At 39.9% G+C, this 22872-nt stretch overlaps 2 non-coding genes across 2 annotated transcripts; both read left to right on the top strand.

Annotated features, from left to right (window-relative positions):
* Positions 1-12104: 12104 nt before the first annotated feature.
* LOC148563935 (small nucleolar RNA R71) lies at positions 12105-12212 on the top strand. The gene has a single exon (XR_015884568.1). It is a non-coding gene; the product is annotated as a small nucleolar RNA R71 (small nucleolar RNA).
* Positions 12213-18507: 6295 nt separating this feature from the next.
* LOC148563934 (small nucleolar RNA R71) lies at positions 18508-18615 on the top strand. The gene has a single exon (XR_015884490.1). It is a non-coding gene; the product is annotated as a small nucleolar RNA R71 (small nucleolar RNA).
* Positions 18616-22872: the final 4257 nt, after the last annotated feature.

Genomic DNA, 22872 nt, shown 5'->3' with positions numbered 1-22872 from the left:
AACGCCAGAAAAGGATCCAAAGCTGGCGTTGAACGCCCAAAACAGCCCTATGCACGTGAGAAGCTTTGGTCTCAGTCCCAGCACACATCAAGTGGGCCCCAGAAGTGGATTTCTGCACCATCTATCATAGTTTACTCATTCTCTGTAAACCTAGGTTACTAGTTTAGTATTTAAACAACTTTTAGAGATTTATTTTGTATCTCATGAAATTTTAGATCTGAACTTTGTACTCTTTGACGGCATGAGTCTCTAAACTCCATTGTTGGGGGTGAGGAGCTCTGCTGTGTGTCGATGAATTAATGCACGTATTTCTGTTTTCTATTTAAACATGCGTGTTCCTATCTAAGATATTCATTCGCACTTCAACATGAATGTGATGAACGTGACAATCATCATCATTCCCCCACGAACACGTGCCTGAAAACCACTTCCATTCCACTATAGAATGAATGAATATCTCTTGGATCTCTTAATCAAAATCTTCGTGGTATAAGCTAGATTGATGGCGGCATTCATGAGAGTCCGGAAAGTCTAAACCTTGTCTGTGGTATTCCGAGTAAGACTCTGGGATTGAATGACTGTGACGTGCTTCAAACTCGTGAGTGCTGGGCGTAGTGACAGACGCAAAAGGATAGTAAATCCTATTCTGGTACGATTGAGAACCTGCAGATGATTAGCCGTGCGGTGACAGCGCACCTGGACCCTTTTCACTGGAAGGATGGATGGTAGCCATTGACAACGGTGATCCACCAACACACAGCTTGCCATAGGAGAAACGTGCGTGCGCGAACAAGAAGGCAGAGGAAAGCAGAGATTCAAAAGACAAAGCATCTCCAAAACTCCAACACATTCTCCATTATTGCATAACAAGTATTTATTTCATGCTCTGTTATTCCTTGCAATCAGATTTGATAAGTGAATTGTTTTATTGTTTTCCTGACAAAGAGTTACAAGATAACCATAGCTTGCTTCAAGCCAACAATCTCCGTGGGATCGACCCTTACTCACGTAAGGTATTACTTGGACGACCCAGTGCACTTGCTGGTTAGTGGTACGAGTTGTAAAAAGTGTGATTTACAATTCGTGCACCATTCTTCATAGCCAATAATTGACCACTTCATTGCAATTCCTTGTGAGATGATCCGAGGTTTAAATACTTCGGTTAATTTTTATTGGGGTTTGTACTTGTGACAACTCAAAATTTTGATGTGAGAATTGTTTGTTGGTTTAGAACTATACTTGCAACGAGAATTCATTTGAGGAAATTCTAAACCATCAACTAAAATTCTCACTATCAAAATGGCGCCGTTGCCGGGGAATTGCAATGGTGCTATGTTATTGGCTATTGTAAATATTGTGAATATGTTTACCTTTTTCTTCTTTGTTAATTTTTGCTAGTTCTAGGATTTGGTTTTCTTTGTCTCTTGTTAGAATTTGTTTTTGCTTTCTCTTATCACCATGAATTCTCATCACTTTGGCTATGAGTTTGGTTCAAACTATGTTGTAGGAAATGGAAACTTTAATGAGGATGTGCATCAAGGATTTGGAAATCAAAGGATGGAGGAGCCCCAAGCTTATGGACAACCTTCTTGGCAACAACCTCCTTCCGAATCGAGTTTGACAAGAGTGCTTGGGAACATGACTACTCTCCTCACGGAGATGCGCAAAGAACAAAAGGCATTTTATTCCATCCGAGCCGTTCAAGCGCCACCCCAACATGACCACTCTTCAGATTCTTATGGGTATAATCCTAATCCTAATGTATACCAATCTAATGTATGTGATGACCCTTATTGTGATTGTCAACCACAACCATCATATGCATATCAACCCCCTCCTCAACATAGCCCTCAACAACCATACTCACAAGCCTCCTACCACCATCCACCTCCATATGACCATAATCTATATCTAGAGCCACCACCATTCCAACACCAATACCCACAAGAACCACAAATTCCATATACACCACCTCAAGACTTTCACCAATATGAACTACCTTCCAACTACAATACCTTTCCCTCAAATAATGAACCCTCTCTTCCACCACCACCGTCCAATGAAGACCTCACGCAAGAACTAAGAGATCTTGAATCTCATATCCTAAGGTAACAAGAGGGGACGGAAAAGTAGTTTAAGGAGCTAGAAGCCAAGATGGCTATCATAGTAGAAGCCGTTAGTCATATAACCTCCCACCTAAGCTCATACATCCCAAGTACTCCCATTCTTGAATGTGGAAAAGCAATCAAGGAGCATAGTGAGGGAGTGAATTCGGAGCTCCAAGTTGAAGAAGAGGAGTTAAAGCAAGAAGTACAACAAGAGAAGGAGGTAGAGATTATTGAACAAGAGGAAGTAGTGGTTGGGTATTTAGGATATGTTGAGTACGTAGAGGAATCTCAAATCGAAGGGCCTTCTTCTACGGAGTTTGGAAGAGATGTTAAAGAGGAGAGTGAAGTTAAGGAAATGGATAGAGAGTTGAGGGAAATTGATCAAGAAGTGGATTCCATCATTAGTGATTTTTTGTCCACATTGATCAATCCCCTTAATGATCTTATTGAGCCTTCTCCCATTGGATTAGAAAGCAATGTTGAGGAGGATGTGCAACCTCTAAGGCATATTGTAAGTGAAGAATTGGAAGAAGTGTTCCAAGCAACAAGCCCTCCTATCTATGATGATTCCGCCTCAATATATGATCCTTTTGAGCATGATGAGTCCTTCCACACTATGCTTGAAATGAATGACGAGGTAGACTTCACTAAACCTCCTATTTATGATTTGAGTGATGGGGAAGAGATAGAAGAATTTTGTGAAGAAGAATGTGAACTTGAGGAAGCTTAGCAAGAGGTAGATCTTGAAGAACCTTGCCAAGTGGTGGACACCTCTAGAAGAGGATGGACGGGAGTGGAATGCGCTTTATCAAGACCGTTGGGAACTCCTCTACCTAGGTTGTCATCTAACCCTTCATTTGAGTGGGTAAAACTTCTAACTCTTGGCTTTATTATCCCACTTGAATTTGGTTTGCTTGAAACGGATGGACAACTTAGGGCGCTTTGTGGAATTAAGCGTGAGAGAAGGATGTTTAGTGGTTAGCGTTGTAAGTCTAGGCTCATTATGGTTGGAAGCTCGAAATTGAAGAGCATGGATTGGTGTAATGCTCGATTGAATGGGTCTAGGAGGATCGTTTGGTGCCTTCATGAGAATTCGACTTCTCTACCACCCGAAGAGGACTACCATGATCAAATCAAAGATGGGTGTGAGAATAAGATATGGGATCCCGGATCGCCACATGAAGACCAATTATGGGAGCTCATATCTTGGGAAGAACTACCCCCAAGCTTGGTGAAAATGGTTGAAAATTCTAACAACCGTTTGACGAGCAAGCATCCTTAGAGGTTCAAGGATGAATACAAGCATAAGCCACCATGACAAGGAGCTTTCCAAATGTCTAACTTAAGGACTTAAACTAAAAATGCTTGGTGGGAGACACCCCACCATGGTAAACTCTTTTCACTCTCTTGTAGATATAATTAATGAATGAATTGAGCTCCATTGTAGGTAGCTTCTTTACTCCTTTGCATATTCTATTTTACTTACTAGGGTGTTTATACATTTTATGCCTTGAATAATGATTATTATTTGAATTTGAGTTTTTGCTTGGATTGTAAGTTTTCTCAAATTGTTTGAAAAATCCTGAAAAATCCAAAAATATGGGTAATTTTGCATTTTGGCTGGTTTTTGAGTCATAGGGAAGGTTAGGAGAACTTTGAACTGTTTCTAGTGTTTCTGAAAAAAAAAAGGAGAACCAGGGACGCGTGCGCACGCTGTATGCACACACGTCGATAAGTGAATACAGCCCCTCATACATGGAACCCAAGAGTCGCGCGAACACCACGCGTGCACTGCACTCCTTGCGCAAGTTGCGACCCACGCGGACGCGTACATCACGCGTCCGCATCAACGAGCACTCTCCCCATCCACGCTTAAGCGCATCTGGTGCTTCCGTGTTAATTCCTTCTTCGCTCCACCCACGCGCACGCGTCCAGGACGCGTAAGCGTGGATTTAAAACCATAACCCAAAGGACACGAGAAACCCTCTCCAATTGCGTCTTTTCTTATCCCTCTCTTCCAACGTCTCATTCACCTTCTCCTCTCCCTCAACTCTCTGAACCACCTCCGGCCATCCAGTTTTCTCCCTCTTTCTCTATCTCTCTTCCCTCTTCTCACATCTCTCTCTCCAGTCCTCTCTTTTTGCTCTCTGTCCGGCGACTCACCGTCCGGCAAGCCACTTATTAACCATCACCCCCTGCCACCATCACCATACCCCTTTCTCTCTTCTTCTCCCATTCCACACCTTTTCCTTACTGAACCTCACTCCTCCCTCTGCCCTGTACTCGCACCGCTCCCTGCTACACGCTGGCACCTATGCCGCCGCGAGCCAGGCTGCCGTCGTTGGTGGTTCTGCCTTCCCCGGTTCGTCCTTTCCTCCTCTTACCATTTCTCCAATTCTGTTTCGCTCTCCCTTCCAGTTTCTCCGGCCTTCTGCTCTGTCTCTTTACTTTCTTTTATTAATTCTGTTTGTTGATTTTTGTTAGATTAGCTGTTCGAATTCTGTTTGTTAGGATAGATAGAGATGCATGCTGTTAGGTAGATAGGTTGTGGTTAGAAGATTCTTGGCCTGATAAGTGCTCCGTTCCTGTTTACTTTCTGAATTTAAATTGCTTGGTTGCAGAGTGATGGTGTTACATGCTCTTACATACTGCTATGCTGTTATTTTGAATGCTGCTGATGAGCGGATAATTTATACGCTTTTTGACATTGTTTTACATAGTTTTTAGTATAATTTAGTTAGTTTTTAGTATATTTTTATTAGTTTTTAAATAAAAATCACATTTCTGGACTTTACAATGAGTTTGTGTACTTTTCTGTGATTTCAGGTAATTTCTGGCTGAAATTGAGGGACTTGAGCAAAAATCATATTCAGAGGTTGAAGAAGGACTGCAGATGTTGTTGGATTCTAACCTCCCTGCACTCAAAGTGGATTTTCTGGAGCTACAGAACTCCAAATGGCGCGCTATCAATTGCTTTAGAAAGTAGACATCTATGGATTTCCAGAAATATATAATAGTTCATACTTTGCCTGAGTTTTGATGACGCAAACTGGCATTCAACGCCAGTTCCATGTTGCATTCTGGAGTTAAATGCCAGAAACAGGTTGCAAAGTGGAGTTAAACGCCAGAAACAGGTTACAAACTGGCGTTCAACTCCAAGAGAAGCCTCTATACGTGTAAAGCTCAATGCTCAGCCCAAGCACACACCAAGTGGGCCCCAGAAGTGGATTTCTGCATCATTTACTCATTTATGTAAACCCTAGTAACTAGTTTAGTATAAATAGGACTTTTTACTATTGTATTTACATCTTCGGATCAGATCTTTGATCAATTTTATGCTATCTTATACCTTTATGGGGGCTGGCCATTTGGCCATGCCTGAACCTTCATCACTTATGTATTTTCAACAGTAGAGTTTCTACACACCATAGATTAAGGTGTGGAGCTCTGCTGTTCTTCATGAATTAATGCGAAGTACTACTGTTTTTCTATTCAATTCAAGCTTATTCCTATTTTAAGATATTCATTCACACCCAAGAACATGATCAATGTGATGATTATGTGACGCTCATCACCATTCTCACCTATAAACGCGTGCCTGACAACCACTTCCGTTCTACATGAAGAAGAGATAGAATGAGTATCTCTTAGATATCTAATATAGGGGACCGAGTCCGAGATATTAGAGTCTTTGTGGTATAAGTTAGAACCCATGGATGGCCATTCCTGAGATCTGGAAAGTCTAAACCTTGTCTGTGGTATTCCGAGTAGGATCTGGGAAGGGATGGCTGTGACGAGCTTCAAACTCGCGAGTGCTGGGCGTAGTGACAGACGCAAAAGGATAGTAAATCCTATTCCAGTATGATCGAGAACCGACAGATGATTAGCCATGCAGTGACAGCGCATTGGACCATTTTAACAGAGAGGACGGGATGTAGCCATTGACAACGGTGATGCCCAACATACAGCTTGCCATGGAAGGAAGTAGGAATGATTGGATGAAGACAGCAGGAAAGCAGATGTTCAGGAGGAACGAAAGCATCTCTATACACTTATCTGAAATTCTCACCAATGAATTACATAAGTATCTCTATCCTAGTTTATATTTTAATTATGTCTTTATTATCAATTCACCATAACCATTTGAATCCGCCTGACTGAGATTTACAAGGTGACCATAGCTTGCTTCAGGCCGACAATCTCCATGGGATCGACCCTTACTCACGTAAGGTTTATTACTTGGACGACCCAGTGCACTTGCTGGTTAGTTGTGCGAAGTTGTGACAAAGTGTGATTAACGTTTGAGAGCACCAAGTCTTTGGCGCCATTGTTGATGATCGCAATTTCGTGCACCAAGTTTTTGGTGCCTGGTTGACGAAATTGTGATTACACTTTGATTATGTAAAATTCATTGCTCTTTCTTTCCCTGGCAATGGCACCAAAAACATGATGCCAATACCATGGTTCACAACTTCGCACAACTAACCAGCAAGTGCACTGGGTCGTCCAAGTAATACCTTACGTGAGTAAGGGTCGAATCCCACAGAGATTGTTGGTATGAAGCAAGCTATGGTCACCTTGTAAATCTCAGTCAGGCGGATATAAAATAGTAATGGGGTTTTCGAAATTAATTAATAAAATAAGGATAGAAATACTTATGTAAATCATTGGTGAGAATTTCAGATAAGCATGTAGAGATGCTTTCGTTCCTCTGAACCTCTGCTTTCCTGCTGTCTTCATCCAATCCATCTTACTCCTTTCTATGGCTGGCTTTATGTAAGGATGTCACCAGTGCCAATGGCTACTTTCGATCTCTCTCGGGAAAATGGTCCAAATGCTCTGTCACAGCACGGTTAATCGTCTGGAGGCATCACCCTTGTCGTTGGTTGCATCCTATTCCTCTCTGTGAAAATGGTCTGATGCGCTGTCACTGCATGGCTAATCATCTTGGAGGTTCTCGATCATACTGGAATAGGATTTACTATCCTTTTGCGTCTGTCACTACGCCCAGCACTCACGAGTTTTGAGTTCGTCACAGTCATTCAACCCCAGAGTCCTACTCGGAATACCACGGACAAGGTTTAGACTTTCCGGACTCTCATGAATGCCGCCATCAATCTAGCTTATACCACGGAGATTCTAATTAAGAGATCTAAGAGATACTCATTCAATCTAATGTAGAACGGAAGTGGTTGTCAGGCACGCGTTCATAGGGAATGATGATGATTGTCACGTTCATCACATTCAGGTTGAAGTGCGAATGAATATCTTAGAAGCAAAATAAGATGAATTGAATAGGAAAATAGTAGTACTTTGCATTAATCTTTGAGGAACAGCAGAGCTCCACACCATAATCTATGGAGTGTAGAAACTCTACCGTTGAAAATACATAAGTGAAAGGTCCAGGCATGGCCGAGAGGCCAGCCCCCAAAACGTGATCAATAGTCTCCTAAGATGAATAATGGATTAAAACTGAGACCAAAGATCCCTAATACAATAGTAAAAAGTCCAATTTATAATAAATTAGCCACTAGGGTTTACAGAAGTAAGTAATTGATGCATAAATCCACTTCCGGGGCCCACTTGGTGTGTGCTTGGGCTGAGCTTGAATGTTACACGTGCAGAGGCTCTTTCTGGAGTTGAACGCCAGCTTTTGTGCCATTTTGGGCGTTGAACTCCACTTTGCAACTTGTTTCTGGCGCTGGACGCCAGAATTGGGCAGAGAGCTGAGGTTGAACGCCAGTTTGCGTCATCTAAACTTGGACAAAGTATGGACTATTATACATTGCTGGAAAGCCCTGGATGTCTACTTTCCAACGCAATTGGAAGCGTGCCATGTCGAGTTCTGTAGCTCCAGAAAATTAACTTTGAGTGCAGCGAGGTCAGAATCCAACAGCATCAGCAGTCCTTCTTCAATCTCTGAATCTGATTTTTGCTCAAGTCCCTCAATTTCAGCCAGAAAATACCTGAAATCACAGAAAAACACACAAACTCATAGTAAAGTCCAGAAATGTGAACTTAACATAAAAACTAATGAAAACATCCCTAAAAGTAACTAGATCCTACTAAAAACATACTAAAAACAATGTCAAAAAGCGTATAAATTATCCGCTCATCACAACACCAAACTTAAATTGTTGCTTGCCCCAAGCAACTGAAAATCAAATAGGATAAAAAGAAGAGAATATACTATAAATTCCAAACTATCAATGAAACATAGCTTCAATCATATGAGCGGGACTTATAGCTTTTTGCCTCTTGAATAGTTTTGGCATCTCACTTTATCCATTGAGGTTCAGAATGATTGGCATCTATAGGAACTCAGAGTTCAGATAGTGTTATTAATTCTCCTAGTTCAGTATGTTGATTCTTGAATACAGCTACTTTATGAGTCTTGGCCGTGGCCCTATGCACTTTGTTTTCCAGTATTACCACTAGATACATAAATGCCACAGACACATAACTTGGTGAACCTTTTTAGATTGTGACTCAGCTTTGCTAAAGTCTCCAATTAGAGGTGTCCAGGGTTCTTAAGCATACTCTTTTTTTGCTTTGGGCCTTGACTTTAACCGCTCAGTCTCAAGTTTTTACTTGACACCTTCACGCCACAAGCACATGGTTAGGGACAGCTTGGTTTAGCCGCTTAGGCCAGTATTTTATTCCTTTAGGCCCTCCTATCCACTGATGCTCAAAGCCTTGGATCCTTTTTATTTACCCTTGCCTTTTGGTTTTAAGGGTTATTGGCTTTTTTTGCTTGCTTTTTCTTTTTCTATTTTTTTTCGCCATTTTTTTTTCTGCAAGCTTTGTATTCACTGCTTTTTCTTGCTTCAAGAATCATTTTTATGATTTTTCAGATTATCAAATAACATGTCTCCTTGTCATCATTCTTTCAAGAGCCAACATATTTGACATTCATAAACAACAACTTCAAAAGACATATGCACTATTCAAGCATTCATTCAGAAAACAAAAAGTATTGTCACCACATCAAAATAATTAAACTAGTTTCAAGGATGAATTCGAAACCATGTACTTCTTGTTCTTTTGTTTTGAAAACATTTTTCATTTAAGAGAGGTGATGGATTCATATTCACTACTTTAAGGCATAGACACTTAGACATTAATGATCATGTAATAAAGACATAAACATAGATAAACATTTAACATAAGAAAACGAAAAACAGAAAATTTGAGAACAAGGAATGAGTCCACCTTAGTGATGGTGGCGTTTTCTCCTTGAGGAACCAATGATGTCCTTGAGCTCTTCTATGTCTCTTCCTTGACTTTGTTTTTCCTCCCTCATTGCTCTTTGATCTTCTCTAATTTCATGAAGGATGATGGAGTGCTCTTGATGTTCCACCCTTAGTTGCTCCCAATAATTGTGTGGAGGAAAATGTATCCCCTGAGGTATCTCAGGGATCTCTTGATTTGCAGTCAAATGTTCTACCACTGAGCTATAGACCCTTGAGATGAATCTCTCCATCTCCTATGACTCGGAGGTGGAAGCTTTTGTCTTCCCTTTCCTCTTTCTAGAGGTTTCTCTGGCCTTAGGTGCCATTAATGGTTATGGAAAAACAAAAAAAGCTATGCTTTTACCACACCAAACTTAGAATGTTGCTCGCCCTCGAGCAAAAGAAGAAAGAATAGTAGAAGAAGAAGAAGATATGGAGGGATGTATGTATTCGGCTATATGGGTGGGATTGGGTGGGAAAGAGATTTTGAATTTTGAAGGTAGTTGGGGTGTATGGATGTGAGTGGTGAAGAGGTGATGGGGGAGAGATTAAGGTGATTGGTGAAGGGTTCTTGGGAAAGGATGATATAGGATTATGAGGAGGGAAGGTGAGTGGAGGTATGTGGGGATCCTGTGGGGTCCACAGATCTTGAGGTGTCAAGGATTTACATCCCTGCACCAATTAGGCATGTAAAATGCCTTTGCATGCATTTCTGGCGTTTAGACGCCGAAGTGATGCTTGTTCTGGGCGTTCAACGCCCATGTGCAGCATATTTCTGGCGTTGAACGCCAGCTTCATGCTTGTTTCTGGCCTTCAGCGCCAGCTCCATGCTCTGTTTTGGCGTTGAATGCCAGCCAGATGCTCCTTACTGGCGTTTAAACGCTAGTAAGCCCTTCCTCCAGGGTGTTCAATTTTCAATGCTGTTTTTCATTCTGTTTTTGATTTTTCAGTAGTTTTTGTGACTCCACATGATCATCAACCTAATAAAACATGAAATAACAAAGAGAAACTAAAATAAAAATGATTAAATAACATTGGGTTGCCTCCCAACAAGTGCTTCATAATGTCAATAGCTTGACAATGGGCTCTCATGGAGCCTCACAGATGTTCAGAGCATTGTTGAGACTTTCCAACACCAAACTTAGAGTTTGGATATGGGAGTTCAATACCAAACTTAGAGTTTGGCTGAGGCCTCCCAACACCAAACTTAGAGTTTGACTGTGGGGGTTTTAGTTGACTCTGTACTGAGAGAAGCTTTCTATGCTTCCTCTCCATGGTTACAGAAGGAGATTCTTGAGTTTTAAATACAAGGTTGTCTTTATTAAGTTGAAGGATCAATTCTCCTCTGTCCACATCAATCACAGCTCTTGCTGTGGCTAGGAAGGGTCTTCCAAGGATGATGGATTCATCCTCTTCCTTCCCAGTGTCTAGGATTATGAAATTAGCAGAGATGTAAAGGCCTTCAACCTTTACTAACACGTCCTCTACCTGACCATAAGCCTCTTTTCTTGAATTGTCTACCATCTCTAATGAGATTCTAGCAGCTTGCACCTCAAAGATTCCCAGTTTCTCCATTACAGAGAGTGGCATGAGATTTATTCCTGACCCAAGGTCACATAGAGCCTTCTCAAAGGTCATGGTGCCTATGGTGCAAGGTATTAGAAACTTTCCAGGATCCTGTTTCTTCTGAGGCAATCTCAGTTGATCCAATGCATTTAGTTCATTGGTGAACAGGGGAGGTTCATCTCCCCAAGTCTCATTACCAAATAAATTGGCATTAAGCTTCATGATTGCACCAAGGAACTTGGCAACTTGCTCTTCAGTAACATCCTCATTCTCTTCAGAAGAGGAATACTCATCAGAGCTCATGAATGGCATAAGGAGGTTCAATGGAATCTCTATGGTCTCTAGATGAGTCTCAGATTCCTTTGGTTCCTCAGAGGGAAACTCCTTATTGATCACTGGGATTCACGTTCTCCTCCTCTCTTGTGGGTTCAGCCATGATGGTCAATTCAATGGCCTTGCACTCTCCTTTTGCATTTTCTTCTGTATTTCTTGGGAGAGCACTAGGAGGGGTTTCAGTGATCTTCTTACTCAGTTGGCCCACTTGTGCCTCCAAATTTCTAATGGAGGACCTTATTTCATTCATGAAATTTAGTGTGGCCTTAGATAGATTAGAGACTAAATTTGCTAAGCTAGATGGATTCTGCTCAGAATTCTCTGTCTGTTGCTAAGTGGAGGATGGAAAAGGCTTGCTATTGCTAAACCTGTTTCTTCCACCATTATTAAAGCCTTGTTGAGGCTTTTGTTGATCCTTCCATGAGAGATTTGGGTGATTTCTCCATGAGGGATTATAAGTGTTTCCATAGGGTTCACCCATGTAATTCACCTCTGCTATTGCAGGGTTTTCAGGATCATAAGCTTCTTCTTCAGAAGATGCCTCTTGAGTACTGTTGGATGCAGCTTGCATTCTATTCAGACTCTGAGAAATTATATTGACTTGCTGAGTCAATATTTTATTCTGAGCCAATATGGCATTCAGAGTATCAATTTCAAGAACTCCCTTCTTCTGAGGCGTCCCATTACTCACAGGATTCCTCTTAGAAGTGTACATAAACTGGTTATTAGCAACCATGTCAATGAGTTCTTGAGCTTTTGCTGGTGTTTTCTTTAGGTGAATGGATCCACCTGTAGAAGTATCCAATGACATCTTAGCTAATTCAGACAGACCATCATAGAATATATCCAGGATGGTCCATTCTGAAAGCATGTCAGAAGGGCACTTTTTGGTCAGTTGCTCGTATCTCTCCCAAGCTTCATAGAGGGATTCACCTTCTTTCTGTCTGAAGGTTTGAACATCCACTCTAAGCTTACTGAGCTTTTGAGGAGGAAAGAACTTGGCTAAGAAAGCCGTGACCAGCTTATCCCAAGAGTTCAAGCTATCCTTGGATTGAGAGTCTAACCATATTCTAGCTCTGTCTCTCATAGCAAACGGGAAAAACATCAGCCTGTAGACTTCAGGATCTACTCCATTAGTCTTAACAATGTCACATATCTGCAAGAATTCAGTTAAGAACTGAAAAGGATCTTCAGATGGAAGTCCATAAAACTTGCAGTTCTGCTGCATCAGAGAAACTAATTGAGGTTTCAGCTCAAATTTGTTTGCTCCAATGGCAGGGATGGAGATGCTTCTTCCATGTAAATTGGAATTAGGTGCAGTAAAGTCACCAAGCATTCTCCTTGCATTATTATTATTTTTGGCTACCATCTCCTCTTCCTGTTCGAAAATTCCTGTAAGGTTGTCTCTGGATTGTTGTATTTTAGCTTCTCTTAAGTTTCTTTTCAGAGTCCTTTCAGGTTCAGGGTCTGCTTCAACAAGAGTGTTCTTGTCCTTGCTCCTGCTCATGTGAAAAAAAAGAAGAGGACTAAAGATACCGGGTATCCTCTTTACCACAGTATAGAGGTTCCCTTGTGTGAGTAGAAGAAAAGAAGAATAAGAATGTAGAAGAGAAGAATTCGAACTCAGAGGAGAGGAAGGGGTTCAAATTTTGGGTGAAGAGAAGTGTTAGTAGATGAATAAATAAATAGAAGGAGATAAGGGAGAGGGAATTTCGAAAATTAATTTTTGAAAAGAAGTTGATGATTTTCGAAAATTAAAGGAGAATTAAAATTTAAATTAAAATTTAAACAATTAATTAACTAAAAAGATTTTTTTTTGAAAAAGAGGGAGATATTTTCGAAAATTAAAATCAGAGAGCTGGCGTTGAACGCCAGTTTGCGTCATCTAAACTTGGGCAAAGTATGGACTATTATACATTGCTGGAAAGCCCTGGATGTCTACTTTCCAACGCAATTAGAAGCGCGCCATTTTGAGTTCTGTAGCTCTAGAAAATTCACTTTGAGTGCAGCGAGGTCAGAATCCAACAGCATCAGCAGTCCTTCTTCAACCTCTGAATCTGATTTTTGCTCAAGTCCCTCAATTTCAGCCAGAAAATACCTAAAATCACAGAAAAACACACAAACTCATAGTAAAGTCCAGAAATGTAAATTTAACATAAAAACTAATGAAAACATCCCTAAAAGTAACTAGATCCTACTAAAAACATACTAAAAACAATGTCAAAAAGCGTATAAATTATCCGCTCATCACAACACCAAACTTAAATTGTTGCTTGCCCCAAGCAACTGAAAATCAAATAGGATAAAAAGAAGAGAATATACTATAAATTCCAAACTATCAATGAAACATAGCTTCAATCATATGAGCGGGACTTATAGCTTTTTGCCTCTTGAATAGTTTTGACATCTCACTTTATCCATTGAGGTTCAGAATGATTGGCATTTATAGGAACTCAGAGTTCAGATAGTGTTATTGATTCTCCTAGTTCAGTATGATGATTCTTGAACACAGCTATTTTATGAGTCTTGGCCGTGGCCCTAAGCACTTTGTTTTCCAGTATTACCACCGGATACATAAATGCCACAGACACATAATTGGGTGAACCTTTTCAGATTGTGACTCAGCTTTGCTAAAGTCCCCAATTAGAGGTGTCCAGGGTTCTTAAGCACACTCTTTTTTTGCTTTGGACCTTGACTTTAACCGCTTAGTCTCAAGTTTTCACTTGACACCTACACGCCACAAGCACATGGTTAGGGACAGCTTGGTTTAGCCGCTTAGACCAGGATTTTATTCCTTTAGGCCCTCCTATCCACTGATGCTCAAAGCCTTGGGATTCTTTTTATTTGCCCTTGCCTTTTGGTTTTAAGGGTTATTGGCTTTTTGCTCTTGCCTCTTGGTTTTAAGAGCTTTTGGCTTTTTCTGCTTGCTTTTTTTTTCTATATAATTTTATTTTATTTTATTTTTTTTTTCTGCAAGCTTTGTTCTTTGCTGCTTTTTCTTGCTTCAAGAATCATTTTTATGATTTTTCAGATTATCAAATAACATGTCTCCTAGTCATCATTCTTTCAAGAGCCAACATATTTAACATTCTTAAACAACAACTTCAAAAGACATATGCACTGTTCAAGCATACATTCAGAAAACAAGAAGCATTGTCACCACATCAATATAATTAAGCTAAGTTCAAGGATAAATTCGAAACTCATGTACTTCTTGTTCTTTTGAATTAAAACATTTTTCATTTAAGAGAGGTGATGGATTCATAGGACATTCATAACTTTAAGACATAGTTACTAACTACTAATGATCATGTAATGAAGACACAAACATAGATAAGCACATAACATAGAAAACAAAAAGCAGAAGAAATAAGAACAAGGAATGAATCCACCTTAGTGATGGTGGCGTTTCCTTCTTGAGGAACCAATGATGTCCTTGAGCTCTTCTATGTCTCTTCCTTGTCTTTGTTGCTCCTCCCTCATTACTTTTTGATCTTCTCTTATTTCATGAAGGATGATGGAGTGCTCTTGATGTTCCACCCTTAGTTGTACCATATTAGAACTCAATTCTCCTAGGGAGGTGTTGATTTGCTCCCAATAGTTTTGTGGAGGAAAATGCATTTGAGGCATCTCCGGGATCTCATGGTGATGAGCTTCATACGCCTCTTGAGGTCCATGAATGGGCTCTCTTGCTTGCTCCATCTTTTTCTTAGTGATGGGCTTGTCCTCTTTAATGAGGATATCTCCCTCTATGTCAATCCCAGCCGAATTGCATAGGTGGCAAATGAGGTGAGGAAAGGCTAACCTTGCCATAGTGGAGGACTTGTTAGCCACCTTGTAGAGTTCTTGAGGTATAATCTCATGAATTTCCACCTCTTCTCCAATCATGATGCTATGGATCATGATGGCCCGGTCTATAGTAACTTCAGACCGGTTGCTAGTGGAAATGATTGAGCATTGAATGAACTCCAACCATCCTCTAGCTACAGGCTTAAGGTCCAGTCTTCTTAGTTGAACCGGTTTGCCTTTTGAGTCAATTTTCCATTGAGCTCCTTCTACACATATGTCCATAAGGACTTGGTCCAACCTTTGATCAAAGTTGACTCTCCTTGTATAGGGGCGTGCGTTCTCTTCCATGTTTGGCAAGTTGAACGCCAACCTCATATTTTCCGGACTAAAATCTAAGTATTTCCCCCGAACCATTGTAACATAGTTCTTTGGATCCGGGTTCTTACTTTGATCATGGTTCTTGGTTATCCATGCATTGGCATAGAACTCTTGAACCATTAGGATGCCGACTTGTTGGATGGGATTTGTTAGAACTTCCCAACCTCTTCTTTGAATTTCATGTCGGATCTCCGGATACTCATTTCTTTTGAGTTTGAAAGGGACCTCAGGGATCACCTTCTTTTTGGCCACAACATCATAGAAGTGGTCTTGATGGGCTTTGGAGATGAACCTTTCCATCTCTCGTGACTCGGAGGTGGAAGCTTTTGTCTTCCCTTTTCCTTTTCTAGAGGATTCTCCGGTCTTAGGTGCCATCAATGGTAATGGAAAAACAAAAAGCTTATGCTTTTACCACACCAAACTTAGAATTTTGCTCGCCCTCGAGAAAGAGAAGAAAGAATAGATGAAGAAGAAGAAGAAATGGAGGAGAGGGAGAAGGGGTTGTGTTTCGGCCAAGAAGAGAAGAGAGGGTTGTGTTATGTGAAAATGAGGAAGAATGGCGGGTTATATATAGGGATGGGAGGGGGGTGGAGGTTCGGCCATTTAGGGTGGGTTTGGGTGGGAAATTGATTTTGAATTTTAAAGGTAGGTGGAGTTTATGAGGTAGGTTTATGGGGATGAGTGGATGGATGTGAGTGGTGAGGAGGTGATGGGGAAGAGAGATTGAGGTGATTGGTGAAGGGTTTTGGGGAAGAGTGTTTATGGGATTTTGTGAAAGAGAGTGGTGAGGGGTGAGAAGAAGTGAGTGGAGGTAGGTGGGTATTCTGTGGGGTCCACAGATCTTAAGGTGATCCTATGGAGTCCACAGATCCTGAGATGATCCTGTGGGGTCCACAGATCCTGAGGTGTTCAAGGATTTACAACCTTGCACCAAATTAGGCATGTAAAATGCCCTTGCACACAACTCTGGGTGTTCAACGCCAGGTTGGTGCCCATTTTGGGCGTTCAACGCCCATTTGTTGCCCATTTCTGGCGTTGAATGCCAGAACCATGCTTGTTCTGGGCGTTCAGCGCCAGCTCCTCTCCAGGGTGCAATTCTGGCGTTCAGCACCCAGATGATGCCCATTTTGGGCGTTCAGCACCCAGATACAGCCCATTTTGGGCGTTCAGCGCCAGAACCATGCTCTGTTCTGGCGTTGAACGCCAGGCAGATGCTTCCTCCAGGGTGTGATTTTTCTTCTGCTGTTTTTGATTCCGTTTTCAATTTTTATATTTATTTTGTGACTCCTCATGATCATGAACCTACAAAGACATATAACTAAGAAAAAATATAGTTAGATAAATAAAAATTGGGTTGCCTCCCAACAAGCGCTTCTTTAATGTCAATAGCTTGACAGTGGGCTCTCATGGAGCCTTACAGATGTTCAGAGCATTGTTGAGGCTCTCCAACACCAAACTTAGAGTTTGGATATGGGAGTTCAACACCAAACTTAGAGTTTGGTTGTGGCCTCCCAACACTAAACTTAGAGTTTGACTGTGGGGGCTTTGTTTGACTCTGCTTTGAGAGAAGCTTTTTCTGCTTCCTCTCTATGGATGCAGAGAGAGATCCTTGAGTTGTAAGCACAAGGTTGTCCTTATTTAATTGAAGGATCAATTCTCCTCTGTCCACATCAATCACAGCTCTTGCTGTGGCTAAGAAAGGTCTTCCTAGGATGATGGATTCATCCTCTTCCTTTCCAGTATCTAGGACTATGAAATCAGCAGGGATGTAAAGGCCTTCAACCTTTACTAACACGTCCTCTACTTGTCTATAAGCCTGTTTTCTTGAGTTGTCTGCCATCTCTAATGAGATTTTAGCAGCTTGCACCCCATAGATTTCCAGTTTCTCTATTACAGAGAGGGGCATGAGGTTTATCCCTGAACCAAGGTCACACAGAGCCTTAAAGATCATGGTGCCTATGGTACAAGGTATTATGAACTTTCCAGGATCCTGTCTCTTCTGAGGCAATGTCAGTTGATCCAGATCACTTAGTTCATTGGTTGAACAAGGGAGGTTCATCTTCCCAAGTTTCAATACCAAATAATTTGGCATTTAGCTTCATGATTGCACCAAGGAACTTGGCAGCTTGCTCTTTAGTAACATCCTCATTCTCTTCAGAAGAGGAATACTCATCAGAGCTCATGAATGGCATAAGGAGGTTCAATGGAATCTCTATGGTCTCTAGATAAGCCTCAGAGTCCTTTGGTTCCTTAGAGGGAAGCTCCTTATTGATCACTGGACGTCCCAGGAGGTCTTCCTCCTTGGGATTCACATCCTCTCCTTCCCTTACAGGTTCGGCCATGGTAATAAATTCAATGGCCTTGCACTCTCCTTTTGGATTCTCTTCTGTATTGCTTGGGAGAGTACTAGGAGGGATTTCAGTGATCCTTTTACTCAGCTGGCCTACTTGTGCTTCCAAATTTCTAATGGAAGATCTTGTTTCATTCATGAAACTCACAGTGGCCTTAGATAGATCAGAGACTAAATTTGCTAAGCTAGAGGTACTTTATTCAGAGTTCTCTGTCTGTTGCTGAGTGGATGATGGAAAAGGCTTGCTATTGCTAAACCTGTTTCTTCCACCATTATTAAAGCCTTGTTGAGGCCTTTGATCCTTCCATGAGAGATTTGGGTGATTTCTCCATGATGGATTATAGGTGTTTCCATAAGGTTCACCTAAGTAATTCACCTCTGCTATTGCAGGGTTCTCAGGATTATAAGCTTCTTCCTCAGAAGATGCCTCTTGAGTACTGTTGGATGCAGCTTGCATTCCATTCAGACTCTGAGAAATCATATTGACTTGCTGAGTCAATATTTTGTTCTGAGCCAATATGGCATTCAGAGTATCAACTTCAAGAACTCCCTTCTTCATAGGCGTCCCATTACTCACAGGATTCCTCTCAGAAGTGTACATGAACTGGTTATTAGCAACCATGTCAATGAGTTCTTGAGCTTTTGCAGACGTTTTCTTTAGGTGAATGGATCCACCTGCAGAAGTATCCAATGACATCTTTGATAGCTCAGATAAACCATCATAGAAGATATCCAGGATGGTCCATTCTGAAAGCATGTCAGAAGGACACTTTTTGGTCAGCTGCTTGTATCTTTCCCAAGCTTCATAGAGGGATTCACCTTCTTTCTGTCTGAAGGTTTGAACATCAGCTCTAAGCTTGCTCAGCTTTTGAGGAGGAAAGAACTTGGCTAAGAAAGCCGTGACCAGCTTATCTCAAGAGTTCAGGCTGTCTTTGGGTTGAGAGTCCAACCACACTCTAGCTCTGTCTCTTACAGCAAAAGGGAAAAGCATGAGCCTGTAGACTTCAGGATCTACTCTATTAGTCTTAACAGTATCACAGATCTGCAAGAATTCAGTTAAGAACTGAAAAAGATCTTTAGATGAAAGTCCATGAAACTTGCAGTTCTGCCGCATCAGAGAAATTAGCTGAGGTTTTAACTCAAAATTTTTTGCTCCAGTGGTAGGAATGGAGATGCTTCTTCCATGTAAATTGGATTTAGGTGCAGTAAAGTCACCAAGCATTCTCCTTGCATTATTGTTGTTGGGTTCGGCTGCCATCTCCTTTACTTGTTCAAAATTTTCAATAAGGTTGTCTCTGGATTGTTGTAATTTAGCTTCTCTTAGTTTTCTTTTCAGAGTCCTTTCAGGTTCTGGATCAGCTTCAACAAGAATGCCTCTTTCTTTGTCCCTTCTCATAAGAAAGAGAAGAGAAAAAGAAAAGAAGAGGAATCCTCTATGTCACAGTAAAGAGGTTCCTTATCGTTAGTAGAAGAAGAGAAGAAGAAAAATTCGAACACAGATAGAAGAGGGGGTTCGAATTTGGTGAGTGATGTGAGGAAGAGATGTTAGTAGATGAATAAATAAATAGAATAAGATGAGAGAGGGAGAGGATTTTCGAAAATAATTTTTTGAAAAAGAGTTAGTGATTTTCGAAAATAGTTTTTGAAAAAGGTTAGTAGTTTTCGAAAATTAAGATTTAAAAATTTAAATAATTAGTTAATTAAAAAGAAATTTTGAAAAAGAGGGAGATATTTTCGAAAATTGGAGAGAGAGAGTTAGTTAGGTAGTTTTGAAAAAGATAAGAAACAAACAAAAAGTTAGTTAGTTAGTTGAAACAAATTTTGAAAAGATAAGAAGTTAGGAAGTTTAGAAAAAGTATTTTGAAATCAAATTTTTGAAAAAGATAAGATAAGAAGATATTTTTGAAAAGATATGATAGAAATTAGTTTTTAAAAAAGATTTGAATTTTAAAATCACAATTAATGACTTGATTCACAAGAAATCATAAGATATGATTCTAGAACTTAAAGTTTGAATCTTTCTTAACAAGCAAGTAACAAACTTGAAATTTTTGAATCAAAACATTAATTGTTATTGTTATTTTCAAAAATTTGATATAAAAATAAGAAAAATATTTTTGAAAAATATTTTAGGAATTTTTGAAAATAACTAAGAAATTTGAAAAAGATTTGATTTTTGAAAAAGATTTTGAGAAAGATAAGATTTTTAAATTGAAAATTTGATTTGACTCATAAAAAAAAACAACTTGATTTTTAAAAATTTTTGAAAAAGTCAAATCTAATTTTCGAAATTTATGAGAGAAAAGAGGGAAAGATATATATTTTTTTTATTTTTGAATTTTTATGATGAGAGAGAAAAACAAGAAAAATGATGCAATGCATGAAAGTTATGGATCAAAACAATGAATGCATGCAAGAATGCTATGAATGTCAAGATGAACACCAAGAACACTATGAAGATCATGATGAACATCAAGAACACATTTTTGAAAAATTTTTAATGCAAAGAAAACATGCAAGACACCAAACTTAGAATTCTTTAATGCTTAGACATAAAGAATTCAGGAATGCATATGAAAAACAAGAAAAGACACAAAACATGCAAATGCAAAGATCAAACAAGAAGACTTACCAAGAACAACTTGAAGATCATGAAGAACACTATGAATGCATGAATTTTCGAAAAATGCAAAATGGATATGCAATTGACACCAAACTTATAACATGACACATGACTCAAACAAGAAACATGAAAAATATTTTTGATTTTTTATGATTTTATGATTTTTTTGTATTTTCTTTTAATTTTTTCGAAAATCATTTTGAAAAAAGAAAAATAAGGATTCCAAAATTTTTAATATGAATTCCAGGAATCTTATGCTCCTTAGTCTAAAGCTCTAATCAAAGGTTCAGGCATGGCTTAATAGCCAGCCAAGCTTTAGTATGTAATCCAGACATGACACGCCTAACATGCCCTACAGTTGTGGCTTTACAGCCAACCAGGCTTCAACATGCTTTATGAAACACTAGAATTCATTCTTAAAAATTCTGAAGAAAAATATATTTTTGAAAACATTTTTATTTTAAAATTTTTTTTTGAAAACAAAGGAAAAATTTTTGAAAGATTTTTGAAAAATTTTTGAAAATAAAACAAAAAGAAAATTACCTAATCTGAGCAACAAGATGAACCGTCAGTTGTCCAAACTCGAACAATCCCCGGCAACGGCGCCAAAAACTTGGTGGACGAAATTATGATTACACTTTGATTATGTAAAATTCATTGCTCTTTCTTTCCCTGGCAATGGCACCAAAAACATGATGCCAATACCATGGTTCACAACTTCGCACAACTAACCAGCAAGTGCACTGGGTCGTCCAAGTAATACCTTACGTGAGTAAGGGTCGAATCCCACGGAGATTGTTGGTATGAAGCAAGCTATGGTCACCTTGTAAATCTCTGTCAGGCGGATATAAAATAGTAATGGGATTTTCGAAATTAATTAATAAAATAAGGATAGAAATACTTATGTAAATCATTGGTGAGAATTTCAGATAAGCGTGTAGAGATGCTTTTGTTCCTCTGAACTTCTGCTTTCCTGCTGTCTTCATCCAATCCATCTTACTCCTTTCTATGGCTGGCTTTATGTAAGGATGTCACTGGTGCCAATGGCTACTTTCGATCTCTCTCGGGAAAATGGTCCAAATGCTCTGTCACAGCACGGCTAATCGTCTGGAGGCATCACCCTTGTCGTTGGTTGCATCCTATTCCTCTCTGTGAAAATGGTCCGATGCGCTGTCACTGCATGGATAATCATCTTGGAGGTTCTCGATCATACTGGAATAGGATTTACTATCCTTTTGCGTCTGTCACTACGCCCAGCACTCACGAGTTTTGAGTTCGTCACAGTCATTCAATCTCAGAGTCCTACTCGGAATACCACGGACAAGGTTTAGACTTTTCGGACTCTCATGAATGCCGCCATCAATCTAGCTTATACCACGAAGATTCTGATTAAGAGATCTAAGAGATACTCATTCAATCTAATGTAGAACGGAAGTGGTTGTCAGGCACGCGTTCATAGGGAATGATGATGATTGTCACGTTCATCACATTCAGGTTGAAGTGCAAATGAATATCTTAGAAGCGAAATAAGATGAATTGAATAGGAAAACAGTAGTACTTTGCATTAATCTTTGAGGAACAGCAGAGCTCCACACCTTAATCTATGGAGTGTAAAAACTCTACCGTTGAAAATACATAAGTGAAAGGTCCAGGCATGGCCGAGAGGCCAGCCCCCAAAACGTGATCAATAGTCTCCTAAGATGAACAATGGATTAAAAGTGAGACCAAAGATCCCTAATACAATAGTAAAAAGTCCTATTTATAATAAACTAGCCACTAGGGTTTACAGAAGTAAGTAATTGATACATAAATCCACTTCCGGGGCCGACTTGGTGTGTGCTTGGGCTGAGCTTGAATGTTACACGTCCAGAGGCTCTTTCTGGAGTTGAACGCCAGCTTTTGTGCCATTTTGGGCGTTGAACTCCACTTTGCAACTTGTTTCTGGCGCTGGACGCCAGAATTGGGCAGAGAGCTGGCGTTGAACGCCAGTTTGCATCGTCTAAATTTGAGCAAAGTATGGACTATTATACATTGCTAGAAAGCCCTGGATGTCTACTTTCCAACGCAATTGGAAGCGCACCATTTCGAGTTCTGTAGCTCCACAAAATCCACTTTGAGTGCAGGGAGGTCAGAATCCAACAGCATCAGCAGTCCTTCTTCAACCTCTGAATCTGACTTTTGCTCAAGTCCCTCAATTTCATCCAGAAAATACCTGAAATCACAGAAAAACACACAAACTCATAGTAAAGTCCAGAAATGTGAATTTAACATAAAAACTAATGAAAATATCCCTAAAAGTAACTAGATCCTACTAAAAACATACTAAAAACAATGTCAAAAAGCGTATAAATTATCCGCTCATCAGCGCCGTTGCCAGAGATTGTTCAAGTTTGGACAACTGACGGTTCATCTTGTTGCTCAGATTAGGTAATTTTATTTTAATTTTAATCTTTTTGTTTTTATTATTCTTATTTTCGAAAAATATACAAAAAA

The sequence above is a fragment of the Arachis ipaensis genome, chromosome B5 (genome assembly GCF_059453495.1).
Source record: "Arachis ipaensis isolate K30076 ecotype BB chromosome B5, ASM5945349v1, whole genome shotgun sequence".
NCBI lineage: Eukaryota > Viridiplantae > Streptophyta > Magnoliopsida > Fabales > Fabaceae > Arachis > Arachis ipaensis.
This window is presented reverse-complemented; position numbering and strand designations above follow the sequence as displayed.